Raw genomic sequence first — 21381 nt, 5'->3', positions numbered from 1 at the left:
CAAAGGGCCACTCGAGTCCACCCACCCTGTAGTGTGGTCCACAGCATGGGGTGCGTGTGGAGCCTGGGGACAGGGAGAGGGCTGGGAGGGACAAAGGGGACTTGCACCTGAGGCTGCGTTTGAGTGGAGCGAGGGAAACAAATACCGGCACCTGCATAGGCAGTGTGGAGGGGACGGGTCAGACCTTTGTCTCTGGTCAGCATAAGCCGAGAACTCACATGGACCCCAATTGCTTCAGCACTCACACCTGGCTCTACCCTTAGCTCCTCCACCACCAGCCCTCCCCTCTACCACACTGACAACTGCCAGCATCAAATCCAGCTTTCTCACCGGAGACACTGGGAATACACAGTATAGGCAAGCATCCACTTAAGGACACACTTTCAAGACCATAATAGGTAAGTGTTTCACCTAAATTCATGGAAGAAGAGAAAGTTAAGCAAAATGAAAGAGCAAGAGAAAACTCCTGGAAAAAATTAGGAAATTATCAGATAAGGAATTCAAAGTGTTGATTGTAAAAATGTTAACTGAATTAGGGGAAAGAATAGAACTACACATTGATAATTTTAACAAGGAATTAGGAAATATACAAAGACTCAATCAGAAATGAACAAGTCAATAGCCAGCATAAAAAGACATCAGAAAGATTAACAAGATTGTAAATGGAATTATTTTATTTTATTGAACTAATTTCTGAAAAAAAAAAAAAGGTACATCAGAAGAAATGAATAACAGACTAAGTGATACAGAAGAATGAAAAAATGATCCAGATGATAGAATAAAATGGAAATTGCTCAATCAGAATAGCAAAAAGCAAAGCAAATTTTAAAAAATGAAAACAGTCTAAGAGATTTCTGGGTGGGATAGCATTAAATGCACCAACATTGACATAGTAGGAGCCCTAGAAAGAGGAGAGAGAGAGAATGGGATCGAAATGTATTTGAAGAAACCATGGTTGAAAACTTTCCAAACCTGAAACAGGAAATAGATAGAAAACACAGAGGATTCCAAACAGAATGAATCCAAACAAACCCACGCCAAGACATATCATAATTAAAACAGCAAAAGTTAAAGAGAATACTAAAGTTGGCAAGAGAAAAACAGAGTCATATATAAAGGAATCACCATGTCTGTCAGCTGATTTCTCTGCAGAAACTTTGCAGACCAGAAGGGAGTGTCATGATATATTCAAAGTGCTTAAAGGGGAAAACCTGAAACCTAAGATACTCTGCCTAGAAAGATTACTATTAAGAATAGAAAGATAAAGGACTTCTCAAATAAGCAAAAACTAAAAAAAAAAATCATACTCTAGCTTCTCTAAAAGAAATGCTAAAGGATCTTCTTTAAATGGAAAAGAAATAAGAATCTAATAGGAAAGGGAAAACCTCACTAGGAAAGCCAAATATATAGTAAGCACTGGGGATTTACCATTTAAATAAGACAGTATGAAAATTAACAGACAATTATAAAAGCAACAGTAACTACAAATAACAGCTAAGGAATAAACATGTAAAATATGATTTCAAAACCACAGAATGGAGGGGAGAGAACAGGAGTACAAAGTATAGATCTTTTAGAATTTGTTTGAATTTAGATGACAATCTGTTTGAAAGTTCAGTTCAATCGCTCAGTCGTGTCCAGCTGTTTGCGACTCCATGGACAGCAGCACACCAGGCTTCCCTGTCCATCAACTCCCGGAGCATATTCAAACTTGTCCATCAAGTTGGTGATGCCATCCAACCATTTCACCCTCTGTCTTCCCCTTCTCCTCTTGTCTTCAGTCTTTCCCAGCATCAGGGTCTTTTCAAATGAGCCAGTTCTTCTCATCAGGTGGCCAAAGTATTGGAGCTTCAGCTTCAACATAGTCCTTCTAATGAATATTCAGGGTTGATTTCCTTTAGGATTGACTGTTTTGATCTCCTTGCAGTCCAAGAGACTCTCAAGAGTCTTCTCCAACACCACAGTTCAAAAGCATCAATTCTTTGGCACTCAGCTTTCTTTATAGTCCAACTCTCACATCTATACACGACTACTGGAAAAACCATAGCTTTGACTAGATGGACCTTTGTCATCAAAGTAATGTCTTTGCTTTTATTTTTAATTAATTTATTTATTTAATTGGAGGATAATTACTTTACAATATTATGGTGGTTTTGGCCATACATCAACATGTCTCTGCTTTTTAATATGCCATCTAGGTTGGTCATAGCTTTTCTTCCAAGGAGCAAGCGTCTTTTAATTGAAACAAGTAGATGTAGTTACAGGTCAGTGTCAACTCCATGTAACCACAAACCAAAAACCTACAATAGATACCCAAAAAGAAAGGAACTAAAAGGAAGAAATACAGACATACTACTAAAGAACGTATTTGCAAATGATAGGGCCTACAAAGGGTTAATATCCAAAACCCTTTGGACATTTGGATATATTAATGGCTCATACAACTCAGTATTGAAACAAACAAACAGCCCAATCAGAAAATGGACAGTAGACCTAAACAGAAATTTTCCAAAGAAGATATGCAAATGACTAACAGGAACTTGAAAAAATGCTCAACATCACTAATTATTAGAGAAATGTAAATCAAAACCAAAGTGAGATATCACCTCACACCTGTCAGAGTGGCCATCATCAAAAAATCTACAAATAATAAATGCTAGAGGGATGGACCTGAGAAGGCAATGGCACCCCACGCCAGGACTCTTGCCTGGAAAATCCCATGGATGGAGGAGCCTGGTGAGCTGCAGTCCATGGGGTCGCTAAGAGTCAGACACGACTGAGCGACTTCACTTTCACTTTTCACTTTCATGTATTGGAGAAGGAAATGGCAACCCACTCCAGTGTTCTTGCCTGGAGAATCCCAGGGACAGGGGAGCCTGGTGGGCTGCCGTCTATGGGGTCGCACAGAGTCGGACACGACTGAAGCAACTTAGCAGAGGGATGGACAGAAAAGGGAACACTGCTACACTGTTGGTGGGAATGTAAATTAATGCAGCGACTGTGGAGAGTAATATGGAGGTTTCCCAAAAGTTAAAACTAGAACTTACATATGATCCAGCAATTGTACTCCTGAATATATATATATGAAAACACTAATTTAAAAAGATGCATGCACCCCAATGTTCATAGCAACACTCTTCACAATAGCCAAGATATGGAAATAACCCAAGTGCCCATCAACAGACGATTGACTTAAGAAGATGTGATATATATATATATAATGGAATGTTACTCAACTATAAAAAAGAATGAAATAATGCCATTTATAGCGTGAATGCCTATCAACAGATGATTGACTTAAGAAGTCAATTGACTTAAGAAGTCAAATAATGCCATTTATAGCGTGAATGCACCTATATTCTCAGTGAAGTAAGACAGAGAAAGGCAAATACTGTAGGATATCACTTATATGTAGAATCTAAAAAAATAAAACATGTATAAAGATATAAACAGACTCTCAGGTATAGGGGGGGAGGGAAACCTAGAGGTTATAACGAGAAAAAAGAAGGGGGAGATGGAAGATGGGGTATGAGATTAAGAGATGCAAACTACTTAAATAAAATAGATATGCATAAAGTAGATATGCAACAAAAATATGTTGTCTAGCTCAGGGAATTACAGACCTTATCTTGCAATAACTTTTAATGGAATATAATCTATAAAAATATTGAATTGCTATGCTGTGTACTTGAAACTAATATAATATTATAAATCAATTTTACTTCAATTTAAAAAGTTATCTGGCATTCTATTGTGGTATTAACATTAAAGATTTTAAACTAAAAATATTGTATTCCACTACCCATATTATTGCTTGATTTTATCTTTATTTGAGAGCCTTAATTTTTTTCTTTACATTCTTTGTTGTGTCATATCTTGTTGTTTTACAGTAGCTCAGTTGCTAAGTCATGTCCTAATCTTTGCGACCCCATGGACTGCAGCACGTCAGGCTTCCCTGTCCTTTACTATCTCCCAGAGTTTGCTCAAACTATGTCCATTAAGTCAGTGATGCCATCCAACCGTCTCATTTTCTGTCACCCCTTCTCTTCTTGCCCTCAATGTTTCCAGAGTCAGGGTCTTTTCCAATGAGTTGGCTTTTCACATCAGATGGCCAAAGTATTGGAGCTTCAGCATCAGTCCTTCCAGTGAATATTTGGGGTTGATTTCCTTTAAGATGGACTGGTTTGGTCTCCTTGCTGTCCAAGGGACTCTCAAGAGTTTTATCCAACACCACAGTTCGAAAGCATCAGTTCTTCGGCACTCAGCCTTCTTATGTGTTTTTATATTTTCCCTGAAAAAGAAAAGACTATGGTAGGATGATAGCAGACACATTAAAAGAAAAAAGATCTCTAGGAAACATAATAATTCCTGATTTTATTTCTCCCTGTAAGCAGGTACAAATAAAAACAGACTTCTGAAAACTTGCAGCCTAATATATTCTACTTATACTTAATAGACCACACTAAAATCAGAAATATCACTTGCAAAGTGATTATCTACCTTAACCACATTCACAATTATTTTTGTAAGTATTTTCACCAAAGATCTCTTGTCTTATCAAACAAAATTATATTAATTATTACCAAATATTTTGAAGGTACTTGACAGTAATTTTGGCCAGAAACCACATTTGCTAAAATGAGAAAATGTTTAGCATTTGGTCTATTTTGAAAGACACATTTTGAATTATTTGTGGGGAAAAATACACTCAGCATATAAGTATATTGCTAACTCATTTTTAAGCAAAATTAAATTTTTATTTCAAGTCAAGAAAAATCTCCTGTATGAATGAAATATTTAGTGGCTGAGCTAAAATGCGACAGTATTGGTACATTTTTCTTGTAACAGCATGTTAGCTAGCATATAGGTGACAGGCCTTTTTAGTCATTGTTAGTGGGACTGTAAAATGATATAAACTGGTTGGAATAAAGTTTGACAACACATTCAGTACATTAAATATAAGATGTAAGTTAAAATACTAAAGTGAAAGTGAAGTCGCTCAGTCGTGTCCGGCTCTTTGCCACCCCATGGACTGGAGCCTATCAGGCTCCTCCATCCATGGGATTGTCCAGGCAAGAGTGCTGGAGTGGGTTGCCATTTCCTTATCCAGGGGATCTTCCCGACCCAGGAATCGAACACGGATCTCCTGCATTGCAGGCAGACGCTTTACCATCTGAGCCACCAGGAAAGCCATGAGAGTATTAAATAGAATGTTCTGTGGTGTTACTGAGGAAAATATTTAAAGTCAGAAAAATCCCTAAAATTTATTAAGGAAAAATAAGTTTTTTAATAAACACTTTACACATTTTACTCTTCCGTTTACTTTCCAGTGATTAAAAAGTTATATATTCTGTCTCAGTTCAGTTCAGTTCAGTCGCTCAGTCATGTCAGACTCTTTGCGACCCCATGAATCGTAGCACGCCAGGCCTCCCTGTCCATCACCAACTCCCGGAGTTCACCCGGACTCACGTCCATCGAGTCAGTGTTGCATATCTAAAGTATGTTGACTCAACTTTCTTACTCCCAATTTCCTATATATTTCACAATAATTTCAAATTTGAAATTTAGATTATTACTGACAAACTGCTTTTACTTTATTAATCTCCCTTTTCAAGAATAATCTTGACATGTGTATTATATTCCTTGACTATATTTTATGGTCAATATTTGAAAAAAAAAGCCTTAGGGTTTATGAATTTAATTTTTCATCGCTCTTTTTATTTACATCATATTCTTTCAGTTCTTTCATCTGTTATTTTGATTCATTTCTCATTTGGTTAGAATATGTCCTCAATTTTTTCACAAAAGTTTAAATGATCTATTTTCTGGGATTCTTTGAGTTTGAGAACATTTTTTCTATCTCATTTGTGAATGAATCATAGCTTCCCCTTATTTAGAAACCTTGAATTACAATTTTTCATTCTCAAAGCATATGCAGATGTGGTTCCCTTGTGTGAAGCATTTATGAAAAGAAGAAATGTAGACAAATTTGTTTCTCCTCCTTTTCTCTGTTACCTTGTGGTCTCTGTGCTATAGTTCATAACATTATTTTCAAATGCTGATTTTTTATTACAAGAAGACTGGATGTAATTCTCTTTCCTTTGATATATTTTGTTGGCATTTGGTGAGTCTTAATCTGAACTCACTTTTGCTTCATGTCAGGAAAATTTTCTTCTATTGTTTCCTATTATTATTTTTCCATTTGCTCTATTATTTTTCTGTCTGTAATTCCCTGCCATGTTTGCTTGTACTCACATACTGAAATGACCTATTTGTATACCATTTTGGCTCTTTTTTCTTCTCCCTTTAACTGGAAAAAAAAATCAGAGAATATAGGGGTATAGTAGTGTTTATAGTCAGTGATTTCTTAGGGGTAGGATTAAAGGTAATGTAAAATTTTTAAACATTTTAAATTTCATGTGTCCAAGTTTTAAAGACATCTACAAATAATATATGTATTACTTCTGCAATAATAAAAAATGTTTTCAAAAATAAAGAAATAACTTGAAGAGGAAACATAAAAATTACAGGGAAAGAATTTCATTGCAATGCTTAGTGACCAACTCTGGCCATACTATTATAGATTCTTGTGTTTTAAAATCTGAGGGGGATTTAAGATTCAATAAATGATTTAGTGATGCTAATAATTATCACTATAATATCAGACAACAGGGGCTTCCCTGGTGGCTCAGTTGATAAAGTATCCACCTACAATGCAGGAGACACAGATTTAATCCCTGAGTTGGGAAGATGCCCTGGAGAAGGGCATGGCAACCCACTCCCATATCTGCCTGGAGAACCCCATGGACTGAGGAACCTGTTGGTCTACTGTCCATAGAGTCACAGAGTCGGACGTGACTGAAGTGACTGAGCACGCACACATGCATCAGATAACAAACATACGGGTAAAATTAGAGAAGAAGAGAGATTACGTTGCCTGAAAAGGTAACATTAAGATGAACTTAAAATTATTTTTCCAGAGTGTGACAGGCTTTCATACTGTAGTCACATATTTTCAACCCATGATCTGAACTCCAGTGGAAAGTTTAAGATACTGTAGCTTTTCCCCAACAACAAGGAGATGATTTTAGGAAACTTCCACAGTGATTAGTTATGCAGTGTTTGTAGTGATGGATTGCTTTGTATTTATGTTCTTGCCTATGTCTGAGTCTTCAAAGAATGATGCCTTCTGGATTCTAATATTTGGAATTTTGTGACCCCCCCCCACCTACCCCACTCTGAGTCCTGTCTTCATCAACATTTACTGGGTTAGTTTCACCCTTTACCTTCTTACAGATGATTCCAGAATGTGGCTGTAAGTGCTTCCTTGGCATTCCTTCTGTTTTTCTTATCTCTTTTTCTCTGATCTCTCAGTCTTTTTTCTTACATGCATGGAGCATCTAAGCCAGGAAATTTGATACTACCCACAATTCTACACATATTCTCAGTTCAGGCCACTTTTCCTGCCACAAAAAAGTGGCTGACCAGGTAAATCACTCAAAGCTCTGCTCACTGGGAAGAGCTTATCTTACTAATGGTTTTCAAGCCACCTTTGACTATGACTATGATGCAGCCCATCATCCTTTAATGGCTTGCCCCTTGTAAGATGATCCCTGATAATTATCTTTGAGATCTGGTTCCCCCATCAGCTTGTCTTACAGAAAATCCCATGAAGTCATTGATGAGAGTTGAGATGGGGCCACTGGGCCCTCCTGCAGCATATTTTGTACCTAGGAAAACCATCCCTATTTCATGCAATTAATCCCCACATTTCTCAGTGAGTCAAAGCACCATCTGATTCTACTTGGGCTCTATCTTACATGTTCCTTTTCCATGTAATGTTAGATTCCTGTGCTGCCTGCCTAATCAATATATAACTAAAAGAAACCAGTTCATGATGAAAGTTCTAGATCCATGGTCACTTGTTCTTAAACTTTCTATCTCTTTCAGCACATAGAAGGATGCTGATGTTTAATTCTTCATTGCAAATGTCATTCCCTTGTTTCAGAATCCTGGGGTCTTGCACTGTGACCCTCCCTCTGAAATTTGTCATGCACTCCTCTCAGCAGCGCTTGTCACCACTGACATGTGACTGTGTGACCCAAGTAGTGGGATGCAAACCCTGTAGCCTGCTCCCAAGATAGATCCTTTTCCTACTCCAGGTTCCACTCAAAGATCATAGAATTTAGGTCAAAGTAAAGTTCCTAGTTGTGTGGGCTTTATTAAATTGATTATACGCATTAGGTACAACCCTCAATGACTACCCATTTATTTTGTCCCTAGGAAAAATGGGCCCTATTTCATCCAATTAATAATCTCTTCAGTTCTCTGTGAGGCAAGGCCCCTTGGGTACCACCCTGCTCTCACTCATTGCACAGCTGTCCCAGAGTACCGGTGGTTAGTGCCACCACCTGGTATCTATTGCTTTGGGACTCCGACATCCCCACTGCTCTCAATGAACAAGCTCTGTGTCAGCCTGCAGAGGAGAGTTAATGATGCAGGTGCCTTTCTCACTGGCACATTCACAGCAGCCATGTAAATACTGAGTCCTCTGGGCCCTGACTTAGAACATAATCTTCCATCCTCTCCAGCACGGGCTGCTTTACTGAACTTTTTAGTTCCTTCCTCAACCACCTGCCATAGTCATTCAGCTTTTCAACTTCACTCAGTGGGGCCATCTTGCTTTCCAGGCTTCCAGAGCCATCCTCCCAACAAGTTTGCATCATCCCCTGGTGTCAAGTCCTACATCCTGACAGACCGACCCATTCTCTTCACTTTTGGCTGTATTCTAACCACCTTGATCAAGTACTCTCCAAATCCAGTCTGTAGGTGCCCCCCTGGTTTTTGCCTGTATATACTGATTTTCTTATTGCCCCTTTGGCACAAAGCTCTCACCAGGCTCAGGACATCTTCAGTAAGCTATGAGTTAACCTCAGTTTTTGGTTTGGCAGGCAGCAGAGGAGGTAGTGGACCCAGTGGACTTAGCGGTGAGAACTCCTGGCCTCTTCCCATACAGGGAGAATACTAACTCTTAATAGGGAGAGAGAAGCCATCTCTCCAGGCTCTGAGAGCTTGGAGCGAGGGGGTCAAATATCTAGGGTGCATGAGATTGACTAGGGGTTAATGCACATGAAAAATTAAAAGGAAAAAGGCAAAATTTGACAGGAGAGCCTCTGACTGCAATAAAAATCTGACTGAGAACATCCACACCAACAAGGAACTCCAGTGCAAAAAGACTACCTTATTGAAGGACCCTGGTACTTTGTGCCACACTTAGGCATTGGCTGGGGCTGCCTGGGAGGAGAGTGGTCTCAGCTGGAAAGCTGAAGTGGTCCCTGGAGTTGTAATAACTGCAGGTTGCCAGCTGATTGTGTTCCTTGCCTCTTAACGGCAAGGTCTTCTATGAAAGAAAGATCTCCAACGCAGAGTCCATGGCTGCCGCAGCCAGCAAGGTCCTCCCACAATGAGAACTTAGGGAGGAGGCATCAGTTTTGTAGGTTTCATCTCTCATTTTCTCCAGGGCACAAGCTCATGGAGAGACACAGAGACCAAAATAGCCCAAAACCACACATTGTTCTTTCTCAGGGATCCATCATCCAATTCTTTTGCAAGTTAAAAATATGCTCACAAGATTCAATTGCAAAATAAATACAAAAACTAAAATTATTTTCTTTAATATTATCCATTCACCATCTGTTGTTTTTTTACTATAAGCATAGCTTGTTTTATTATGTTGCTTTACTGTAATTTGCAGATATTGCATCTTTTGCAAATTGAAGTTGGTAGCAATGCTGCACTGAGCAAGTCTTTTAGCGCCATTTTTCCATCAGCATTTGCCCACTTCATGTCTCTATGTCACATTTTGGTAATTGTCTCAGTATTTCAAACTTTTGCATTATTATTACATTTTTCTGTTGATTTGTGGTCAGTGAACTTTGGTGTTACTACTATGACTCAGTGAAGGCTCAGATGATGGCTAACATTCTTTAGCAGTAAACTGTCAGGGGCCTCCCTGGTGGCTCAGACAGTAAAGAATCTAACTGCAATGTAGGACACCCGGCTTTGATCCCTGGGTTGGGAAGATGCCCTGAAGAAGGGAATGGCAACTCACTCCAGTATTCTTGCCTGGAGAATCCCACGGACAGAGGAGCCTGGTGGGCTACAGTCCATGGGGTCACAAAGAGTTGAACACAACTGAGTGACTAACATTTTCACTTTTCAGAGTTCCATGTGCTATAACAGTAGGTTCTAAAACACTAGGTTATTGGAACACACACACACACACACACACACACACACACACTGGGATTTCCCTGGTAGTTCCGTGGCAAAAACTCCATGCTCCCAATACACGGGGCCCCGGTTTGATTGCTGGCCAAAGAGCTAGATCCACATGCTGCAACTAAGAGTTATCATCCTGTAACTAAAGAACTCATTTGCCACCATTAAGACAGTGTAGTCAAATAAATATATACATGGTTAAAAGTAATAATAATTTTTTTTTAAATTTAAAAACATGCAAGATGTGCCTTGCTAGGTGCCAGGCCTGTGCTTCCCCTACTCCAGGCCATGACTTATTAGTGGAATGAGAAATCAGTTCAGTGGGTTGTGACCCACTTTATTTTTTTTTAATAGAATGAGATAGGCTAGAACAGAAAATACCATTCTGTCTTTTACACAGTAAGAGTAAGTATCTTGTGAGAATTTTGTTTCTATTAGCTATTGTGTATGTGTGTGTGTGTGTGTGTGTGTGTGTGTGTGTGTGTGTGTGTGCACGCGTGCACTGGGTCACACTATTCTAGGCCCACTGAGTGCTGGCAACAGAAAGTTCATCTAAAATCAGCCACAGGAACTGATTCTTGCTCCTTCTTCAAATTAATTTCCACATGATTTCTAAGCCTAGGGTAAGACTGACTGATACAGCACCATACTACATTCTACTGTCTATCCCCATCAGAGAGGAAAAGGAGCTCTATGTAAAGGCACAAAGAGGTTTATGACAAGTAGGCATAACCATGAGATTTTAAAACACTCTTAAATAACAGGCAATTTACCCCCAAGCATCATAGTTAAGAGCCATTCGACTATGAAGATCAGAGAAAGTCAGGGCGGAACTTGGCAACTATTAGAATGACATCACGTGTCCACCAAACTTCCACGTTAACTACAAGCACTTCTACCGTGAGCACATTATCAGTTCCTCTGTGCTACAGTTTTTAAACATGCAGTCTTTGAAAAAGCTCCTTTGGAATTCTGTGCTTTTATATAGTTAAAGCTGTTTAAGTTTCAAAATAAGTTTTAATTTCCCTGCCAAGAGATAGCAAAATAGGACTTCTTGCTAATGACATACTAAAAGAGTATGCTGATTATAAAAAGTGGATTTATTTTCCTTAAGACAGTGACATTTTCAGGAGGACTATGGTTATTTATAAAACGGAAACCATATCAGGGAATGGAAAAAGTTTGCAATTATGACTTAGCTGGCACAATCTTCCTTGGAACCTTGGCTCTTCCTGTACCCTTGACCTGTGAGTGAGATTGACTTTTCTAGCTCACATGGTTACCCAGCAGGATAAGAAGAGCTGACACTTATTTTTCTGTAATGTTTTCTCCTCAACTATGTTGAGGTTTTCTAGTTGTGAAAAGTGTCAAGGGACTTCGCTGGTGGCTCAGTGGTAAAGAATCTGCCTGTCAATGCAGGAGACATAAGTTCAATCCCTGGTCCAGGAAGATCCCTCACGCTGTGGAGCAACTAAGCCCATGCACCACAACTACTGAGCCAGTGTTCTAGAGACTGGAACCGCAGCTACTACTGAGCTGACACGTGCCCTAGAGACTGCTCTGCAACAAGAGGAGCTGCCGCAACAAGAAGCCCAGGCACTGCAACTAGAGAGCAACCCCTGCTCATCACAGCTAGAGAAAAGCCACGTGTCAACAAAGACCGTGAACGGCCATAGATAAACAAATATTTTTTAAGTGATCAAATCACAACTTAAGCTTTTAACCCAAATCTACCACATCGATTTCAGTTCAGTTCAGTCGCTCAGTCGTGTCTGACTCTTTGCGACCCCATGAATCACAGCACGCCAGGCCTCCCTGTCCATCACCAACTCCCGGAGTTCACTCAAAGTCATGTCCATCGAGTCGGTGATGCCATCCAGCCATCTCATCCTCTGTTGTTCCCTTCTCCTCCTGCCCCCAATCCTTCCCAGAATCAGGGTCTTTTCAAATGAGTCAACTCTTTGCATGAGGTGGACAAAGTACTGGAGTTTCAGCTTCAGCATCAGTCCTTCCAATGAACACCCAGGACTGATCTCCTTTAGGATGGACTGGTTGGATCTCCTTGCAGTCCAAGGGACTCTCAACAGTCTTCTCCAACACCACAGTTCAAAAGCATCAATTCTTCAGCGCTCAGCTTTCTTCACAGTTCAACTCTCACATCCATACATGACCACAGGAAAAACCATAGTCTTGAATAGATGGACCTTTGTTGGCAAAGTAATGTCTCTGCTTTTCAATATGCTATCTAGGATGGTCATAACTTTCCTTCCAAGGAGTAAGCGTCTTTTAATTTCATGGCTGCAGTCACCATCTGCAGTGATTTTGGAGCCCAGAAAAATAAAGTCAGCCACTGTTTCCCCATCTATTTGCCGTGAAGTGATGGGACCAGATGCCATGATCTTAGTTTTCTGAATGTTGAGCTTTAAGCCAACTTTTTCACTCCTCTTTCACTTTGATCAAGAGGCTTTTTAGTTCCTCTTCACTTTCTGCCATAAGAGTGGTGTCATCTGCATATCTGAGGTTATTAATGGTAACCAAATCTACCTCATCTGATTTAAGGGTAAATTTAATAAAGCTTAAAGAAAGTTTAGTCGCTCAGTCATGTCCGACTCTTTGCAAACCCATGGAATGGGGTCTACCACTCCATGGTAGACTGCAGCCTACCAGGCTCCTCCGTCCATGGGATTTTCCAGGCAAGAGTACTGGAGTGGGTTGCCATTTCCTTCTCCAGAGGATCTTCCTGACCCAGGGATCGAACCCAGGTCTCCCACATTGTAGGCAGACACTTTACCATCTGAGCCACCAGGGAAGTCCTAATTTATCAAATTGCATCTGGACACAGCACCTTATATTTGTTCTTTTATTATTGATGTCACTCGTTTGTTTGCTTTTGCTGTCTTTAATCCCAAAGTTGCAGCTGCCTCAGAGAAAAATAACTTCATTCCACGTGGTTATCCTATCCAATCCAAAAAAAATAAATTTAAAAATATCTCTGAATTAGGTATTATATCAACTAACTTGAAACATGTATGCCTGTTTTATTTAAAGCACTAGCAAATTGAAATATTATAAAGGAGCATAATGATCTATATTAACAGGAAATAAAATATTAGACTCTGCCATCTATATCTGTAAACACTCTACACAATAGAATAAAAGGGTCAAAAGAGTGGTACTTGGGACTAGCCCTTAATCTATGTCTTTGGGACACATCTTGACCTTTTAAAATGGCTCTTCTTCTTTTTAAGGGGGCAGAGTTAGCATCCGCAGTTGAATCAGGAAAAAGAAGAGCTCCACTCTAACATCTTTAAGCTTACCTTTAGAACTGAGCATTTTTATAGAGGGCAACTTCCCATTTGCTGAGGAAATAACATCCTGGAAAATGAGTCAGAAATAAATATCCTCAGTTTAATGCTATATAAATACATTTGCCATAAGTTTCATTAAATATTCATGGTACACACATGTACAGGTCAAATTACCTTTAAATATTACATTTCTTTCCAGTGGTAGAAAATTTCAGATTCATTCCATGTTTGGAAGGAGCAGCGATGGGACACATGCGTTAGTATCTGCCAGCAAATTCAGCTGCTGGTTTCACTTAACTCACCAAAATGTGAAGTAGCCTCAAGTGTCTTGTCTATCTCCTAGAAATCACAGATGGAACTTAAAGCCATCCTAAAATCCTAAGTATTTTACACATACTTTAAAGAAGAAATGGATTGTTTGGTGCCTCCTGTATAATATGCCTCAGGCGTGTTATACAAATCTCAGTTAATACAACCAAATCCATGAAGTAGGACTGATCATCCTTCCACATAATGCAATTGATTAAAAAAAAAAAAAAATGGCTCAGACCGATACGTTGCACGTGATTGTAGGAAATGGCAGGATCTGCATGGAAACAGATCCTGCTTCTGACAAACCATGGTTTGTCAGGGTCCCACAGTTCCAGTGCATCTCTGGTAAGATCAGTTGTCACGTGTGGCCCTGTAGATTACAACGTGGGCCGAGCATTAGCAACTTGAACTAATCAAGCCTCTTCTAACTTCCCCCTCCTGCACAGCAGCGCGGAAACACTCTGGATTCAAGTCCGAAGGATTTTTCGGTCTGAACCCTGTTCTTTCCCTGACGTGCTGTGCTTAGTCACTCAGTCATGTCCAATTATATGTGACCCCATGAACTGTACCCGCCAGGCTCTTCTCTCCATGGGATTCTCCAGGAAATAATACTGGAGTGGGTTGCCATGCCCTCCTCCAGGGATCTTCCTAACCCAGGAATTGAACCCATATCTCTCGCATTGCAGGTAGATTCTTTAACATCTGAGTCATCTTGAGTTACTTGTGCATTTCACATTCTTCTGATTTTTTTTTTTTTTCCATCAAGGGTAAATCAGGAATAATATTACAAGTACTGCCAATCTCATAGTAGAATCAGAGGATCGGCTGAGATGGTATATGGGGTCACTGTATGGAAAATGCCAAGCCCAAAACTGATGTAGGGCTTATGTAGATCTCATCACACACCCATCTCTGGTAGCAGACTGGTCCGCATCTTATCCAGCATCTGGCCACAGAAAGTTCATATGAAATCAGCCACAAGAACTGACCCTCTCCTTCCTCATAAATCCATTCCCATAGGGTTTCAAACTCTAGGGTCAGTCTACCTGATACAACAAGACACTATATCCCTCTGCCCGATGCTCAGAGAAAGAATAAAGGGCTCCATGTAAAGGCACTAAAAGGTTTATGACAAAGCATAACCATGACATTTTGGCAGTCTTTGCTGTCTTTGAAAAAGACCTCAACTTCACCACCTCAACTTATGGCATCACCTCTGTGGAGATGACCCCCATATTCATTTCCAAAGCCTATTATTCTCAAAGTGCCTCCAACTGAGAATGTTGATGTTTCTATAAATAGGCTTTACAGAGAGTTACTGAGCCATGTGGGGACCGTGGAAAGAAGGCATTCAGCATAGGGGTTTAAACATATTGCTAAGTTGATTAAACAATTTATCATCCAAACTGGGAGACTCTTTGAATGCTATTAATAATTATGCTGAGACAAAGGGTTTACACCAGGACTGTCCCAGGCACAGCAAGAGGAAGAATCACCCCATATATACCCCAATAAAAAACCATCCTATTTAGAGAAACACTAGTGGATGTTAACTGTCTCCCATCCTGTATTTATGGGTGTTAGTTCAACTGCTTTGCTAGTAACAGAGTCAAATTATCAGAGTAAACTGCATGGTAACTAAAAAGTAGGAATAAAATCATTTCTTATAAAAAAATAAAAATAAAACCATTTTAATTAATCCTCCATGCTTATATATATTTTAGGAACTCCATCTTAATTTTCTTTAAAAAGGCAGCTGGATTATATCTAATGAAGGTGTTATTTTGATACATGTAAAAAATGTTAAATATGCCACAAAGTTTCTATTTGTTCTCTCTCTTTTTTTTCTTAATATGTCAGTTATATTAAAAAAAAAAATCAGAAATGGTTCAGAAGTCTTTGAACCTCGGAGAGGCTCTAGACACCCCTAGGCCTGACCTTCCCTCTGGTTCTGTCAGTGGAGTTTAAACTAGCTCCTGCTACTGCTGCTGCTAAGTCGCTTCAGTCATGTCCGACTCTGTGTGACCCCATAGATGGCAGCCCACCAGGCTCCCCTGTCTCTGGAATTCTCCAGCCAAGAACACTGGAGTAGGTTGACATTTCCTCCTCCAATGCATGAAAGGGAAAAGTGAAAGTGAAGTCGCTCAGTCGTGTCTGACTCTTCGCGACCCCATGGACTGCAGCCTTCCAGGCTCCTCTGTCCATGGGATTTTCCAGGCAAGAGTACTGGAGTGGGGTGCCATCACCTTCTCCATTAAACTAGCTGGACATTCACAATTCTGCATCTTCTCAAACTCAGGATGTGTGCATGTGCTCAGTCACTCCAGTAGTGTCCAACTCTTTGTGACCCCATGGACTGTGGCCACCAGGCTCCTCTTTCCATGGAATTCTCCAGGCAAGGATACTGGAGTGGGTAGCCATGCCCTCCTCCAGGATATCCTCCCAACCCAGGGGTCAAACTCACATCTCCTGCATCTCCTGCATTGCAGGTGGATTCTTTACCTGCTAAGCCACCTGTGAAGCCCAAATTCAATATAGGTGAAACCAAACTCCTCTAGGTTCATCTATCATGTGACTATGATAAGGACTATAAGATCGACTGCGTCTGGGTCCACTGTCTTTGGGGCCAACATTGGCCCCAAATATCATAGAGTGACACTGCAAATCTGAGCCACAAGGGGAGCAGAAAAGAGGAGAGATGTAAATGAGAGCCAAGGCCAGAATCCCTGTTTGGTGTCACTTCCAATGGCTTCTGTTGCCTTTGATTTCTCATCCTCCAAGGGGCAGGGTGCACAAGCTGCAATGTCAAGGCGAACTCCAGGAGCAGGGCAGGGAGCCAGACACCTGAGCCTTGGCTGACAGTGGAGAGCGGCTCAGGCAAGTGGCTTCTGGGGAAGGCAAGGTGACAAAGACGCATGCTGCTTCCCCATCTGACACTTACCTGCAGCACCATCTGTGGCACCTACTCAGAGCCGGGAAGTCTTCTGGCCTCTGGGGGAAAAGAGGGCTCTCAACTGCAACCAAGTGGACCCCGAGTCAGTGGATGCCTGCTCTGAAATAGCAGTGGCAATTCCTATTCGTAAAAATCCCACCAGGATTCTAGCGACACATTTTGAGGATTGCCCAGCAGGTTCTCATCCTGGTGTAACAGGCCTCCCATACACAACTGCCCCCTTTCGCCTGGTTGAATGAATCACTTTACACACCCATCTCAACACACACCTGCTCATTTCACGCCCCACATGTGCTGTCTTTACATCTTCAAGGCTGAGTTTCATAATATTGTAAGGTGACCTTTAGCATAAAAAGTGCCATCATGGAAGGAAAATCACTATCAGCCAAATTTTAATTAGTCCTGTAAGGATAATGCTGTAAGTACCCTGAAGGATGCTGGATGAGGGGACCCACAGGGCAATGTCACAGTGCCCATTTCTTGGAGGTGATCATTTCCCTGAGGATTCTCTGGCCATTGGGCAGACAGAGGTCCCTGGGTGCACCAGTTCTTTGGACCAGATCCTCAAGTCACTAAGCAGTGTCCCTCGTCTGTCTAGTTTATCTGACCTGCTGGCATCCATGGTGGAAGTGGAGTTCTTTCAACCCATGAGGAAGGCATGATCAGTCACCCGGGTGGATATAAAGAAAGAAACTTCTATTCCTTCAAACTACCAAACCTGAGCTGCATCTAATTACTACAAATGCTCTATGCATATTTTTATGTTTCATTTTTAAAATGGGACATTTTTCTCCCACTTACATGTCAGAACACTGAATTTCCAAAAGTTCAGTTTTTAATTCACATAACTAATAAACAGAATGCTTCCCAGGTGGCTCAGTGGTAAAGAATCCGCCTGCTAATGCAGGAGATGCAAGAGATAGGGATTCGATCCTTGGGTCCACCCACTCCAGTATTCTTGCCTGGAAAATTCCATGGATAGAGGAAGGTGCCTAGTAGCTACGTTCCATGGGGTCACAAAGAGTCAGACACAATGGAGGGATTGAGCACATGCACACTCGTTAAACAAAACAGCCAATTGATATATAAGCAAACTTGTTTTTGATAAGCCTACATTTGGAAGTTTTGCCTTAACAATTGAATATTTGCTGTTAATAATAAAAATATTCTCAATTATTATTTAAAAATCTTTTTGGTTTCTATAAAAATACAGAGACAAGTAGCCTGGATTCAGTGTCCATCAATAAATTTCCAAAATGCTGTGAAAGTAGGAAATTATTTAAATTAAATAAAACACATTCACTTTTATTTAATTCACTATTAAATAAAAGTGAATAATTTATTATGTTTAGAGGAAGCTTATCTTAAAATAAGAGCTATTGCTGGTTACATAGGTTATTGCAAAACCAGACCAAGGAACACAGAGAATCACAATGTTAATGGCCTTGCCTGGCAAACAGATTACTTTATAGAAAATTTTCAGACAACTCAGTGGCTAAATTTGTGTCTTTTCCATGATTAAATTATTTTCTTCTCATAGACTCAAACTTTCTTGAGTATAGAAACTCTGTCAATTTAGTCCTTTTATCTACAAAACACCTCACGTATTTCTGAGCATGCAATAGATGCTTAAAATATGCTTATATTTAACTTATATAACATTCCAGTCCTAACCTCTGAGAATCAAAAGTATTTGCATCGTACTTTACAGTTTACAAATCACTTTTATAAATGGTACAATTAGGAGGATTATCTTCAATGTAAATAAGCCATAGAAGCTAGAACTGAGAAAAATGTAAAGAGTTTCCCAAGATGACATGGTTTTTAAAACCTGTGTGTTGATGAACCCAACTTATATCATTTGACTTGAGCGCCTACAATCTTAGTTTGTATGTAAGGGAAGACTTTGCTGAATTAATGGATACCTCAATCAATAATGAAATCATTGAAAAGTAAGCACTGAAATCAGATTGTGAAGCAACAAGCTAGTTGATGATAAGTACCAAGGTTATTATTTATGTGATCTTCATTATTTTTTCTAAAGAAGAGTGAGGTAGATGAAACACAGAACAAACAAAATGATACCTCGCAAAACAAGAGTCCCACAGTCATCAAGGGGCATGTATGTTTCTTTACACTCAGAGAAGTACCCAAGAGCTTGCTTGATGGAAAAGACTCACAAAGAACCGAATAGTTTGGCGTCACAGACCAAGTGGTTCCTCGCTGGCGATGACCACTGTCACAAGACTGGATTTAGCTTCAGACGTATTGCGTGCCATCTGGCTCCAAAGAGCAAACCTATTTTTATAATATCATATTTGCAATAAGAGAAAACGACACACATGCTCAGAGTTGGATGGGCTTCCATTTTTAACACGACTGACTTTCATCTTCCTGGGGGCCCCAAACTGGGTGGGCTCTCTTTCTCTGCTCTGAGTCTTATCTCTGTTAAGTTGCATGATTAGGATCCCAAAGTCACTGAACAAACAGGGTAGAATTCTCCATAACAGACCTCTTGTTCATATGCATTTCACTGGCTTTTGTTCGAGAAGTCCGAAAACGGCTATCATCTCCACACTAATAATATCCTTCAGTAAATGATAAAGCCAAGTCCAAAGTAAACCAATAAGCTTTATCGGCATGTCAAAGTGATCCCCTTACAGCTCTGTACTTGCCAAGTGTGCATCCTTTTCCTAGACACAGCCTCGATGCACATTAAAAGGCACTTACTAGAGTGGGTGTTTGTTTGCCAAAGGAGGGCAGGCTACACTCTGATTCCAGTCACCCCGGTCGTCACTCTCATCACAGGAAGATAGGTGTACTTTACAGCCAGACTCCTTCCTTGATGACCTCTTGACTCAGAGTCTGGGGGAAATTCAGAGCTTCCTGCCAAGTGGTTCTTGCTCTTTCTGCTTGTTAATATTAACTGATGGACTTCTCGGAGGGAGGGTGAATTTCTTACCATGAATCCAGAGAATGCCGCGGTCCACCAGCTACTCTTCCATCCCTGTTGTCAGAGAAGATGAGTCAAGAAGGATTTATACATGCTGTTCATCCTAACAGATGGCCTTTCCCCTGTATTCTGAGAGAAGCTGAAAAATCAATCCACGTTCTCTCTAATTCCAAATTAGGCAAATGAGTGTGCTGGCCTTGATTGCTGGGAGTGGATTTAGCAAAATGGACACAGTGAAAAAGGTGAAAGATGTAAAATGTTTAGAAAAGCCTGTATCTCACCTCATTTAGAATTCTGTGCCCCTCTTCTCACTTCTTTTACTTTAATTAATTTTGATAGGAGTATAATTGCTTTACAATGTTGTGCTGGTTTCTATCACCACCTCCCCAACTTTTGGCATAAAAAATGAGGCTTATTTATGAAGGAGTGAAAACAATAATATTCTTTCCTTTCCTTTTGTGTTCTGTGTGTGTGTGTGTGTGTGTGACTTTGCCACTCTATGTCCAAGAAAGGTTGCTGTATACAGCATATGCTTGTATAATTGGTATAAGTGAATGTGTAACTATAAAAACATGTCCATTGTATGTACATCACACACTGAAATAGCATGTGGGTCTGTGTAGCTAATATCAGGAACAATGGAGGCTGCTTATGTTAGGTAATAGCAATATGTTGCAGGTTTTCTTAGAGTTTTTTTTTTTTTTTTATGATTGTAGATAAATATTCCCCCAGGAATGAATGGCTCGGGGAAGGTGTGATGGGATATGAAGCCTTTCGTCATAAAATCCCCATATAAAAATCCTGTCAAGATTGATAGGGACTGAAGTGTGTCTAACACTGTTGCTGCGTTGGTTTCATTCCAAACACAGCATGCTCCTGAATGATTTGTCATTACCATCAGACCTGAAGGAAAGAAGAGCTGGAGAGAGAAACCTCTCATTGCCACCTATAGGCTGCGAGAGGAAGGTCCAGGGGACAGCCATGTTGCTCTGGGGAGCAGCAGAGAAGGAGAGAGATTCTAGAGGCCTCCAGTTTGCATTCACATTGACTTTGCCTCACTCCTTTTTCCAAAGAGCACTTCTTGGGCCAACATCTGGCCCAGATGCAGTAGAGGATACAAAGGTACAAAAGAAATATTGTCCTCATCTTTGGCTACAAATATGAAAAATAAATCTATCTCTCATGTTCTAGGCACTGGAGAGAAGCCACAGTGAGCTGAGAACTTGATTGATGGTGGTGACAGAGAGGTCTTCCTGGAGGAGGTGATATTCAAATCCTGCTAAGTGCTCTACAAGGCCAACACCCAGGTAGAGGGGAGGGGTCGTATTCTGGGTCACAGAGCATGGCATAAGCAAGGGGGTAGGAGTACAGATGACATGCTTCATGTTTAGGGAACTACAATAAGTTCTATATCTGACTTTGTTCTAAGGGTGAATTTTTTACAGTATGTGGGAGGGGAATAGTATTGCCTAAGATGGGGCTAAAAAAAAACTGAAGAAAGATGAACTATGAAAGGCTCAAGGACTCTGCTACTGTTGTTGTTTAGTCCCTAAGTCACGCCCAACTCTTTGCGA

The 21381-nt window shown here is 40.3% G+C and overlaps 1 long non-coding RNA gene across 1 annotated transcript in view; it reads right to left on the bottom strand.

The window, feature by feature from the left end:
• Window positions 1-936: 936 nt before the first annotated feature.
• LOC109575766 (uncharacterized) overlaps window positions 937-21381 on the bottom strand; it is a 40424-nt gene continuing 19979 nt past the window's right edge. Inside the window, exons 3-6 of the long non-coding RNA XR_002183289.2 lie at window positions 19817-19861; window positions 18940-19152; window positions 13599-13656; window positions 937-4291 (exon numbers count right to left, since the gene is read on the bottom strand). This is a non-coding gene — a long non-coding RNA (uncharacterized lncRNA). The remainder of the gene's footprint in view (window positions 4292-13598; window positions 13657-18939; window positions 19153-19816; window positions 19862-21381) is intronic.

This window comes from Bos indicus, chromosome 21 (genome assembly GCF_029378745.1).
Source record: "Bos indicus isolate NIAB-ARS_2022 breed Sahiwal x Tharparkar chromosome 21, NIAB-ARS_B.indTharparkar_mat_pri_1.0, whole genome shotgun sequence".
NCBI lineage: Eukaryota > Metazoa > Chordata > Mammalia > Artiodactyla > Bovidae > Bos > Bos indicus.
Note: the sequence above shows the minus strand (reverse complement) of the source record. Positions and strands in the feature narration are given on the sequence as shown.